The sequence below is a fragment of the Falco rusticolus genome, chromosome 6 (assembly GCF_015220075.1).
Source record: "Falco rusticolus isolate bFalRus1 chromosome 6, bFalRus1.pri, whole genome shotgun sequence".
In the NCBI taxonomy this organism is placed as follows: domain Eukaryota; kingdom Metazoa; phylum Chordata; class Aves; order Falconiformes; family Falconidae; genus Falco; species Falco rusticolus.
Genome location: NC_051192.1, coordinates 50,406,302 through 50,418,398, shown reverse-complemented (window position 1 = coordinate 50,418,398; position 12,097 = coordinate 50,406,302). Strand labels below are relative to the sequence as shown.

The window sequence follows — 12,097 nt, the reverse complement described above, 5'->3', positions numbered from 1 at the left end:
TTAATATATGCATGTCCTCTATTGTAATTAATGGAGGTTCAAATAGGTCTACAAACAGAATCTAAGAAAAGACATCTACCATTTTAAACAACAATAACATTAGTATAATGTTTGTAATGCTAAATACCGAGTAGTACTGGTTGGGGTCTTTTTTTGTTTGGTACCCATCATTGCTTCATGCTGAACTGGTTAAATGCAATATCTCTCTGTGAATGAGGAAATGAAAAGTGTACTGTCAGCATGTTAGATGTAATTTAATTTAGCATGTATGCTAGAAATGAAATCTCATTTCTTCTTCCAAATTTGTAGATCATAGGTTGCATTAAGTAGAGCCTAACTGCCATATAATGTCTGGATTTTGTACCATTACATCTCAATAACTTCTACTTCTGATTTCATCATTATAGCATATCCTCCAACATTTTTAAAACGTTTTCCTGATGATTGCTATCTTTTTAACATACTCTTTCATAACTTCCATATTTCTGAATCCCATGATTGATTAGAATATGGATTAGAACAAATAAAATATATAACTTTTGTTGGCCCCAAACAACTGACCAAATAAAAATACAGAAAAGATGAAACCCCAAACTTAAACCCATGTATATAAGGCCCTGAGCATCAGTGAACTTTGCCTGCCTACCGTATTTCCAAATTGGGCTCCAGTAAAACACCGAATCCACCTGGGAATTTTTCTGATAAATATGCTAACATTCAAGTGCATCACTTATAAATAGGACCCCATGATAATATTTTTTTTCTACTCTCTTTCAGATGTATAGTTAGTATAATTTGATAATTATCTCAGTGATTATTTACTTTATGGCTTGCTAGCTATGGTAGCAAGTTCCCATTTATGTCTGAACTAGCATGTACATAAATTTTTCAGTGAGCTACACTACCTTGGAAATATAGTTTGAAATATATTTTCAAATGACAAACTAATAATTAACATATAAGAAGTCCACATGGGTACAGTACATGGTGTCAGTTATTTAGAATTTTTTTTTTTGGCTTTTTACTATTTAGAAGCTGATCAGTTGAGCTATGGATTATCAACTTTTACAGTCCTTAGTAATATTAATACCAGACTTTTACCTATATATAATGTTTCTAGGATTGTTTGCAATAGCATAAAAGAAAACAAGGTGCAGAAAAAACCCCTTCAAACAAGAAGCCAAATAAGGCACAGGATGTTCTCTAAAATCAGTCAGCCCAAGAAAAAAATAATCTTTAAGTATTTTTCTCTTTCCACGCAAGCTTTGGAGGTTAATAAAACATATAAAATTGAATCAGCAGCAAGATTGCTCAACTAACCCTTAAGTTGTCCAAAAGACGTAAGATAAAGATCATCTAAGCTCATTCTGCAACCACAGTCACCCACATGATGAAATCAGCGGCCCGTACAAAACGTTAAATCAGCTTCTGTATGAAGGGAGAGCAGGTTTCAACAATTTTATCAGGAAACTTTTAGACTTTAAAGTAGGTATGAAAGCAAAGAAAAGAGAAGAAATACAAGTAGCATGGTGACTTGACACACTAATGGGCTTTTCAACCCAACAGATGAGAGCTGGAAGTCGAAGTTAAAGTATAAATGAAATATGTTTCCTGTTGTCATTTGTTCACCATACAAAATCACCATGTAATTTTCTCTGGTTAATTGTGATTGGCAACTATATTCAAATAGTCTGAAACTGTACTAGAAGCTGTGTAAAATGCAAAAGCTACAACATTCATGTAGAAAAAGTATGCATGATACTTCTTCATTTATCTCCTTTCCACAGTAAACATTTTATTTTTCCAAGAACTGAAATCACCCACAAAACAAGAAATGACAGTAACAAGGACAAACAGTCCCTCCTTCCCCACAAATAGTAAAATGAAAGAGCAGAAAGAGGATTGGAAGGAAATGCTGTATGATGGTTCTTCTCGAAGTTATCAGGAAGCGTGAAGATTATGTACATACAAGAGAATACAGAATCAGATTTCATTTAAACACAACTGATGTAAATTTCAGCTAATTAAGATGATTATTATGATGTCAGTAGATAAATCTCTTTCTTTGCTGCTTGCAGTGGCCTTCTGCCACTAACTTCATTCTCAATTTATTTTTTGCAGGAAACCAGTAAGCCCATTTATGCAAATAAGCTTAAGGACGTGGGCAGATAGAAACTACCTTTTTGATGGCTGATATTGCAGATTACATATGCATTCGTTTCTGACAATCTTGATCTTGCTTCCAGAGTGAATCCTGTCCACAGGAAGAATTGTACAAAGCACATAACCATTTGCAGTTTAGGAAAAACAATGTCGCTGCCTGAGCCTTCTTCCCATAAAAAGGCTTAAGAAATGTAGAACTAGGTAAGTAAGATAAGACATTAATTACCAGGGACAACATAAATTCCATGTTTTCCCAGTGGGGTAGACTTGCGAGTAGTTTATCTTTCCATTCCTGGTGTCTTCCTGCAACTTCATCCAGCAATAATGGAGAATTACAGACTTTAGTCAGTGCAGAACTATCAGCCTGGCATCAGAAAGGCTCCTCTGTTGACTTTTCTATCCATTCCCAATTTGCCGATCTATCTGAAGATTTATTTGAACTCTTTTCTACTTGGCAAAATTACAGGCTCATTTCTCATTCTGAAAAGACTCACTTGCTCTCAGTACTGGGTAAATATCCAAAGTAAACCAAAATTTTGAGCTTCTTAAAGTTCACAGGCTACCAGTGCAAGCGCTGGCGCTTCCTGTCTGCAAACTTTTGCAGTCTTTAGTCAACAAAATGCAGATAAGCCGCAAGTTTTAGCAAATATTTTCATTAGACAACAGTTTAAGCGATTAAATCTGAAACAATGCATCAATAAGATGCATTGTTGTTTTTTTCCCACGTGAAGACAATTTGAATGATAAAAGAATGATTTGGTGCTACATAAGAGATAACATACTCATGCCCTCTTAAATCTTTGAATTCAAATTAAGGTCCAGGAGTCAAAACAGAAAGCAATCAAAATACTTGATTTTTAGACTGCAGGCCCCTACTTCAGAAATCAGTTAACATGTTTAAATACTTCCTAGTTTAGGAAATGTACTTCATTATGTGCTTAACTGTAAGCCAATGCTGATGTTAATTATTCAATGTTTACTTCAAATGATTATAAGCATTTGGCTAAATTCATTACCAGAAGAACCAATTTCCCAGGTCACTGCTGGAACATCCTCTATTGAAACCTCAGAAATACGTTGACAGACTGAAAATTAAATGTAAAGGATTTTAATAGTTCTTTTTTATTCAGGCTCATACTTGTTAATTTTTGCACACTTCTGTTATATACAAATAAATATATTAATGCACGGTGGCCTGAAATGGTGAATGGCATGAAATGCAATAGAATGGTGTGAATAATAGCAAAGTAAACAATGATGCTGTGGCTTGTTCAGGTTCGTTTTGTAAACAAGTCAGCCATGTGTTCAACAGCCAGGGAGACGCTGGGCTGGGTTATCACACATGGGTAACAGGCTGCATTCTTCGCATGCCACAGTGTCACATTCCTTACTGCTCTGGGCTGTAACCTGACTAGGTCCCAGCAAACAAGGCTTGATGGATTGTGCAACAGTAAAGTCACAGGATCCATTCTATGAATGTGTCTTCTGGGAGATACTGTTTCGGCTAATTGATTAGTCAAGAACTTTTGGGATGGGCTATGACCCTGGTCTCCAGGTTAGCAGAAACGTAAGTCCTAAAGGCTACTTAGCCCATGTTTTTCCCCTTTCCTTGTGAAGTCACTGAAACGTTTGTGTATTAGCTGGAAGATCCACATTAACTTTCTGTAAATCTTGTAAAACACTGCAACCCCAAATTCTGGATTCATCCCTAGTTTAAACAAGGAAAATGCAAATATGAGAAGTCTTTCCTGTTCTTGGCTGTGAACAGAAATGGAAGAACTCTAAAGTCAGATCCTCCTACTGCTCATGTTCAGAGATACACAGGGAAATTAGAGATTTTTTCATTAGCAGAGTTTCAGTCGAAATTCTTTCTGAATTGAGAAGTAATATTAAAGATATTAAACCAACACTGAATAAGAAAACAGATACTTTAGTGCTTCTTTCTGGCTAGAAAGTATTTTGCATATTGTAAGACATTTTTAAAAACAGATTTGTATTTTTACTAGTAAGGAAAGACCGAAGTCTGACTCCACAACACTTTACAAAATAAGTGATTCTACTGAGTTAGCTGAAACGTCATCTATGAATAAATATTTATGCAATTAGACGTGTTAATTTTGTACAAGGCAATGCTCTAACCTGAGGCAGAAAAGATGAAATCACAGGATTGCCTTTAAACAAAGTGAACATAATAAATAAATTTGAAATAAATAAATAAATTTGAAATAAATAAATAAATTTGAAAAGCAGAAAAATTTTAATAAATGCACTTTACACACACAGTGATGTGTGAATTAATTTCCATAGACTTTTACACTTTAATATTATTCTGAGGAATGAAAATAAGTTATGATTTAAAATTTGTGACAAACTTTTGACACAAAACTTGCATTAAATCAAGAAGGAACAGTGTATATCTCAGTCCTTTCAAGTCCTCACTTTTACCTTCACAACTTAGGTATTTTCAGTCATACTTTTTTAAAAGCTTAAAAATTTCTAGCAGCTTTTGGAATTCCAGGCATAGATATTCTATTTAGAGTTAGATTGTATATCCACATTTTAAATATTCATACCATCTTGAGCACATCACTATATGAAATGATTCATTACTTTCCTGATACTGAGCCAAGGAAACAGGTTGGTTTGTATTTATAGAAGATACTCTGTACAGAAAGGAAATTTAAGGAAAACTGAAGATACTAAATAAACATAGCACTTAAAATTCTGTTGTACAAGTTTCAGTTTGAACTCCTCTATAAGAATTATTGCAAGGGGATGCTTGGTCCAGAAAGTCTCTATTGTCCTATTATCTTCTTATTTTATGGCTTTTTAAAAAATCCTTGACCTTTAAAAAATTAAAAAGCTATTGAAGTAATGTTTTATTTTAAAAATCGTACCATATGGAGAATGACATTTCTGCCAGGACTATATAGCATTTTTTGATGGAAAGTTCAAAAATATTTATTGTTCAGATAATATTTTTTAATGTAAATATAAGCATGGAAGTTTTCTGTTAGTCAATTAATCCTTTATTACTTTTTCAATCAAAAATGCCAAATGAGAAAAAGTTACAGAAGTTTCAATGACTACAAAATAGCTTTCTTTGGAAGACATTATTTAGGCAAAAAAGTTCATTTTCTGTTCAGCCCTAATGCTGAGCAAATTTCTAAGCTCTGATTTGCAAACATTTTTATATATATGCAAAACTTTACTCACACAGTGAGTCCAACCAAAAGGCAGGGAACTACACACAAGGTAAACTTATGCATATCTCTTTATGTGTTTGCAGACTCAAGGAGTTACTGTAGAAATTGGTCATACAGTGATGATAAATAATGTAGGTATTAAAAATATTATTAAAATTTTAATGTAGAGCATGGCATGAACTACAGTAGATGTGCTATAATGCATGTAAAGCAGATAAACCCCAGCTGATTTAAAGTTTTCCTTCTTTTGAGAAAGCTGAAAAGATATTATCTCTTCCTCATGAGCAGGCTGTTACAAAAAAAACAGGGAAAGCTAAAACTGTGTTGACATAGTATAAGCTACAGATTCCTGAACTGTGGCAGAAAACTTACTGTCATTTTTATTTCCTTAGAAATCATAACATAAGAGGAAAAATACTTTAGCCTTACCTTCAAAGGTACATTTAACATTTTGCTTTCTGTTTTGTCTTATTCTCATTTCTGTGTTGTCAGAAATAGTAGTGGATATCCTTCTCCTGTCTGCCAACCTCACCTAAAAATATTTGTTTGTAACATACCAGCACATAAACTCATCCTGAAACTTTTGTGGAAAATGTATTATTGAATGCTTTATTCTAGAATTTTAGCTTTAGAATTAAGTATTAATTATTTTAAGCATGTGTTGAAGCTTTGTGTTCCATCATAGTTAAATAATACATTTGCACAGTAGAGATTTCTAAATTAATAAAAAAACCCAACAACAAAACCAAACTCTAATCAGACTTAGTAATCTAACCAATACCAATGCCAGGAACTCTGAGATTTTTACAGGTGACAGATAATAGAGCATGACATTGATTTTGAGCTAGATAGCTCTGTATACTCACTTTTTGAGCAAGAATGTTTAAAGCTCACCCAGATCTGAATTCTATCATGAAATCTCCCGCATTTTCAAAATGTGCAGAGGGAGCTGGTATGTCAATTCCGAATGTCTTTTTCGTTTGGGTTAATAAATTATACAGAAACTACTTCATTTTTGACTAAACTGTATCATGCTGAATTGTTATACAAACATAATCAATGGATTACCAGAAGACAGTATCACAGCAAAAAAGCCTTCTGTATAGTAACGTAAGTAACATGTCAGTAAAGTAAAAAAGATACAGGAGTTATATTAGGGCACAGGAGTTATTTTAGTGATCCACATAACCTCATATAAGAAGAACAATAAAATTTTAAGAAATTAGAATATAAAATGAAAAAAAAAGTCTTCCTAGAATTTAAGACATTTTAGGTCAAATCCAGCCCTAGAACAAACATAATTTCAGACATTTCAGTTTCGTCACAGTTCAACCAGTGTCTACTGGCTGAAATTACCCCTTCTGTCTTCCAGTTGCTGATAACTTTTTGCCTTGTTATAAACATTCCAAAATTGTCCTCCAGGGAAATGTGTGTGTATCGGAGTGCAGGGAAATCAGTGCCAACAAATAAAAGTTTTTTCTACCACACAGAAGTTTTTTCTACACTATTCTTAGGTTTCTGAATAATTTTGTGAAATCTAGAATCTCCTTTAAATTACCAGACCTGGATTTTACACCAAATTATATTAATTCTTAGCATTTTCACTCATTTGAATTTGATTTGCACATTGTTGAAGTCACTGGAAGGCAATCACAAAGGCTAACATTAGCCTGAGGTTAGTCTCTTAGTCTCCTCAACATTTATAGTACACGAAGAGATTAGATTCCTCCTGAGGTGAATCAAAATGCTTAAAATTAGGTCCTCATTTGGAACTGACTTCTAGAGAAGCTTTCTTCTCATGAATGAGTAGAGAGAGATCTAATGGAAACAACCCTCCTTAGCCCAACTGCTAACCTTTTGTCACACTTTGATTATTCTTCTTCCTCCTTTCCCTGATAAAATCATCTCCTATTCTGGATGCATATTAATTTCATGTTAGGCAGGATTTCCTTTTTTTTTTTTTTTTTTTTTTGTAATTGTCCAATGCTAAAAAATCCAGTACTTAGTTATTTTATATTTTGGGGCCCTAGATGTAGCTGAACACGAGCTGTTATTCTTCCATGGGTCCCAGAAGCATTCCTTCCTGTCACCTTCTCTACACATCTCAGATATTTGTAGGCTGACTCAGCTCACAAACCCAGAAGAAATACCAATCATTCTTTTTTGTTGGTAGATTCAATTTCTGCCAAAATACTTAACTGAATCAGCTCTCTTAGGGGTGAGCTGAAAGAAGCAGCAGGACCCCCTGGACAGGAGGGAAGGTGAGAAAGTGGCTGACTTTTTCAGCAGTGGCAAAATACTATAGCCGCGCTGTCACTGCGGTCAGGGAATCTATTCCAGCTGCTGGAATAGACCCTGTGACTTTGGTTAAGAAGTTATGTAAAGTTACCAGCCCTGAAGACTGATCATTGCTCCGTCTATCCTCTCAGATTCTCCATATTTCTTTTGACCACCCCATATATAAGATTGGTAAGATAAGCAAAAGTAAATTTAATGAGGAAACCTTTTTTCGAGAGAAGGTAGTAATCTGGAATATTTGTTATCTTAATATACTTAAGGTAAATTATAGTTAACTGCTGAAAGGTGAAAATGATTCAGGTAGCACATCACAAATTTTGTGAGAGACAGCTCTTACAGTGTTTTTTGGGTTTTGGTTGGGGTTTTTTTAAGCAAAATATTATATTAGGGTATGTATTGAATCTCTGGTAGCCCCAGCTTCAATGTGTTCCTTCCCCCTATTCCTCCCTCCCAATCATTTAGATACTGGCACCAGGACTGACCTCAGCCTGTGAGAATTAACAAATATACGCCCTGATGCAGGACAATTCTACTGCTGTTTATAGCAGTCTATAGTATTAGCGGATCTTTAAAAATTCTATTCCTAACAAAAAGTAAGAAGTATATCTGCAGTACAGATACAACAGTCATAGCTGCTGCTGTGCCACATTGCCCTGAAGAAATTTATTGGGTCACACAAATAGGAATGGTTATAGTCTTTCTTGCACTTCCCAAAAATCTGCCTTAATAAAAATCAATAGGTTTTCTGGTAATGAAATTGATACAGGTGAGGAAGGCATTAATTTCCTGAATATATATTTTTTCAGCCTTCCTTGTTCCAAGATACTATAAGAGCAATAGTGTGTTGCTTGTGAATTGCAAGGACGGCATAGAAAAAAGGAGAAAAAAATATGTACTTCTCATTGCTGTGAGTAAAAATTACAGTAAAGTACTAATTTATGGAAGAATAAACATGTTTGTCTCTTTATCATTCTTTTCAAACTCATTCTATTCTGGGCATTTTTGTCAGATCTTCCTGTTTTCCTTGTGGGGTCCGTCTGCCCCTCCTCCCCCACAAATTTCTAGTCAGGAAACCTCTGGTTTGCTTAAGACAGGATTAACACCTAAATTTCATCTATAGTGAAAAATCAGAGAGGTATTTTACTCTTATGTCTAACTGCATCTTAAAAAATGTATTTACTGATTCCAAAAACAATGTATGTTGGAAATATCTTAATTGATATTGGAAATATCTTAATACAAATTGTCAAAACATGATCATTTAACCCCCCTCATATGTGTGGACAGAAGAAGTAAAATGTCACATTTTACATATTGATGAAAAATAAAATAGATAGAAATCACTTGGTACAGTAGTACTTATTAAATGTAAAGACATTAAGCAACGAGACTGTCAATTAACTAATAACTAATGAACTGTTATCATCTTCTTCCTTATGAAGACAACAGTATGCTCACCTGGTCCCTTTTTAATAATTGAATATGAGCTGGTTTAAATGTCAATGCTTTTAAAATAGGTTTGGTAATGTCAATAAGTGAGTATTCTCCTGCCTTGTTCTACTGCTGTCCAACTCACCACAATCGTGCTGTGCTTCATTAGCTTCCATTTTATTACAGAAGAAGTTGAAATTTATCATGAGCACATATTAAATGGTGTGACTTCAGCTTCCTGCAATGGGCCAAGTACTGATTAAAAAATGTGCCTGCAACCTTCTGGCCAGTTGGAGGGATGCCACTAATATTTGAAAAATAATGGTCTTGGGTGACACATTGTTATGATGGTGTGGAGTGGTGTATCAGTCATTTATTCCCTGGGGTAGGAATTGCATATGGGGAACTAAAGTAATTTGTAAGTCTAACTTGTCTCATACTAACCAACTGGCTTCACTTCCCTTTCCGGGGAAAAAAAAAATAATAATCAGCGTTGATTTGGCCAAAGTGAATCTTCTCCATTTAAGGAAGAATAAGTCTGGATCTTGTGTCCTTATGCAAATTCAGAGGGGTTGGATTTGCCTTAAAGGAAAGTGTGGATATAAGACCAGAAAGACAGAAGAAGTTATTCTATCATTATTTCACTTTCCATTTTAATTTGCCTTTGACTAAAGGAAAAAAAAAAAGAAGAATAAAATAATGAAAGTAATGAATGAAATAAAATTCTGTTCTTGGAGTTAATTCATATATGTAGCTTTATATGTAGTCTTTTATGGTGACACCATTCAGACTTGCATCATACTTCCAAGTGAGTAAAGGATAGTTATTAATGTGTATGTTGTATTGTCACACAGATGATGATGATGATGATAACAACAAAAATATTAGCATAGAAGTTCTCTGAAATTTCTACACAAGAAATCTACAGTCTGTCATGAACTTCATATTGGAATTCTACATATGAAAGAATGGAAAATTGGTTGAGCCACTGTTTACTCAAAACATTTGAAAGAATAAGTCTACACAATATAATCACTGAATAAATCACAGTTTCAGCAAAAAAGTTAGCATTAGCCTAAGAGTTCATGTTTCCCTGCAGTACAGCCAAGAGCAGAACCAATGTTCTTCAAAAATACAGCTCATTCATAAGTTAAATGTGTGAATGACAAACCAAAACAAAAACCAAACAATATTTGATGGAAGAGTAGAGCAGTATAAAACATAAGTGGTTTGACCAGTAAAAAATAAACCAGACATAATTATTTTATGAAAGTACGCGTCCACCTACAGAGAAGATGAATGGAACTGATTAGGGATGCTTAATCAAAAAACCCCACAAACAACCCCCTCCCAATAATTTCCTAGAACCATTTTGCAGTCTTCTTCCATAGAAATCATGTATATACTGAACAAAAGGTGATATATCATATCTTACTTAAGGGTGTTACAGAAATGAATTAACGTTAGAGGTTACATTAGTGTTGGAATGGATTTAGATTTTGTTAGAAATTGAGCTTTTTGTGGGTTAATGGAGCAGGAAAAGCAGTGATCACAGTAGTAGGTCCTCATTCTCATAAGCTACTATATAATTTTGAAAATAAATAATGTGCATTGTTTCTAAACATGTAAGAAAATAGATTTACTACATTGAATATTCTCTTATGTATTAAAAGCAAATACAAGAAAGGAAATAATTAGAGTAAAAACCACAGTCAGTGAAGAAGAGGGTGGATAGATTGTAGAAAACAAAATTTTAGAAGGGACAAAGCAAAACCAATCTCATTGTCCCAAAGCTTACTAACATGGTGTCGTTTTCATCTTACTGACTAACAGAATTGCAACATACTAACTTCATTATAATCTTCGATCTTGACAATAATCCTTTCAGTTCTAGTCTCCTTGACAGAAATTGCTCCTTCTCAACCCAACTCAAAACGCAGCTGCTGTCATCTTCTTAGCCCGGAGCTCTGATGCAAACCAACCAGCCCTCTTTAGACACCTTTCTGGATTACCATTTTCCACTGTATCACATCCAGATTTCTGCTTCCATATCTCTCACTCCCTTTTCTACTTACCCCTTCACTACTTATCAACCTACTCTAATTTGCATACTACTCACCCTATCAATCAGCCTTGAACATGTTTTATCCTTACAACCAGCTTTGTATCAAATGGAACATATCATCAAAGTTCTTTAATAGGAAAAGCAAACAGAGGTAACAGAAGGAGTGCTCAAAATCCTCTGCAGTATGAGCTAGCAAAAATGTCTTATCAACACCTCTATTAGTTCTAGTTCAGTTTCCCTACAGCAGCTACTAAACTAACAGTAGAAAGTACTGATGTGTGTCAGCTCTGTCTAAAAATCTGTGAAAATCTTGGCCAAAGAATATTGACTTAAATAATAATTCAATCTCAGTGTAGTAAGGTGTTTTGGCAAGGAGCAGCAGCTAAAATTTTGCAAAATGAATGAGTTCGTGGAAGATATACATGCAAATCCATCTTCATCCCTCCTAGTTTTGCTTATATGAGCTCAGTTGAGCCAGAAGGCTCCTAAGAGGTGCTTTCTTTATATCCATCTGAGAGACAGAAAAGGAAGTGCCCCACTCCCATTAAAGCTGGGGAAGGGGAGGGCTCACATTAACCTACAGCTGCAGTCACAGAGATCACCAGTTTCTTCAGAATGCTCTCTACTGCTGGAAATGAATTTGTTTTTATTTATATTGTTACCTTATGTCCTGCCAACATCTATATCCTTCTTTAGCCATATCTATCCCACTACCATTAATGAACAGACTGGGGGAATGATGGCGAAAATTAGTATGGAGCAGTGCAGAAGACTTCAAACCTATGGAGAACTGAACGCTAACCTTTCTATACAAGAAGGATGCTCCTATTTCCCCGTACACAGTCACTGCTTGAAAAGCTGTGTGAATGGCTCTATAGCTACATACAAGTTCAGGGAGAGTTCTGCAATGCATGAACAATTGTTCAAATACGTG

General features: G+C 34.7%; 1 protein-coding gene across 3 annotated transcripts in view; it reads right to left on the bottom strand.

Moving 5' to 3' along the window:
* The window catches only part of PACRG (parkin coregulated), a 250,778-nt gene that overhangs the window by 20,955 nt on the left and 217,726 nt on the right, over positions 1 to 12,097 (bottom strand). The window lies entirely within an intron of this gene.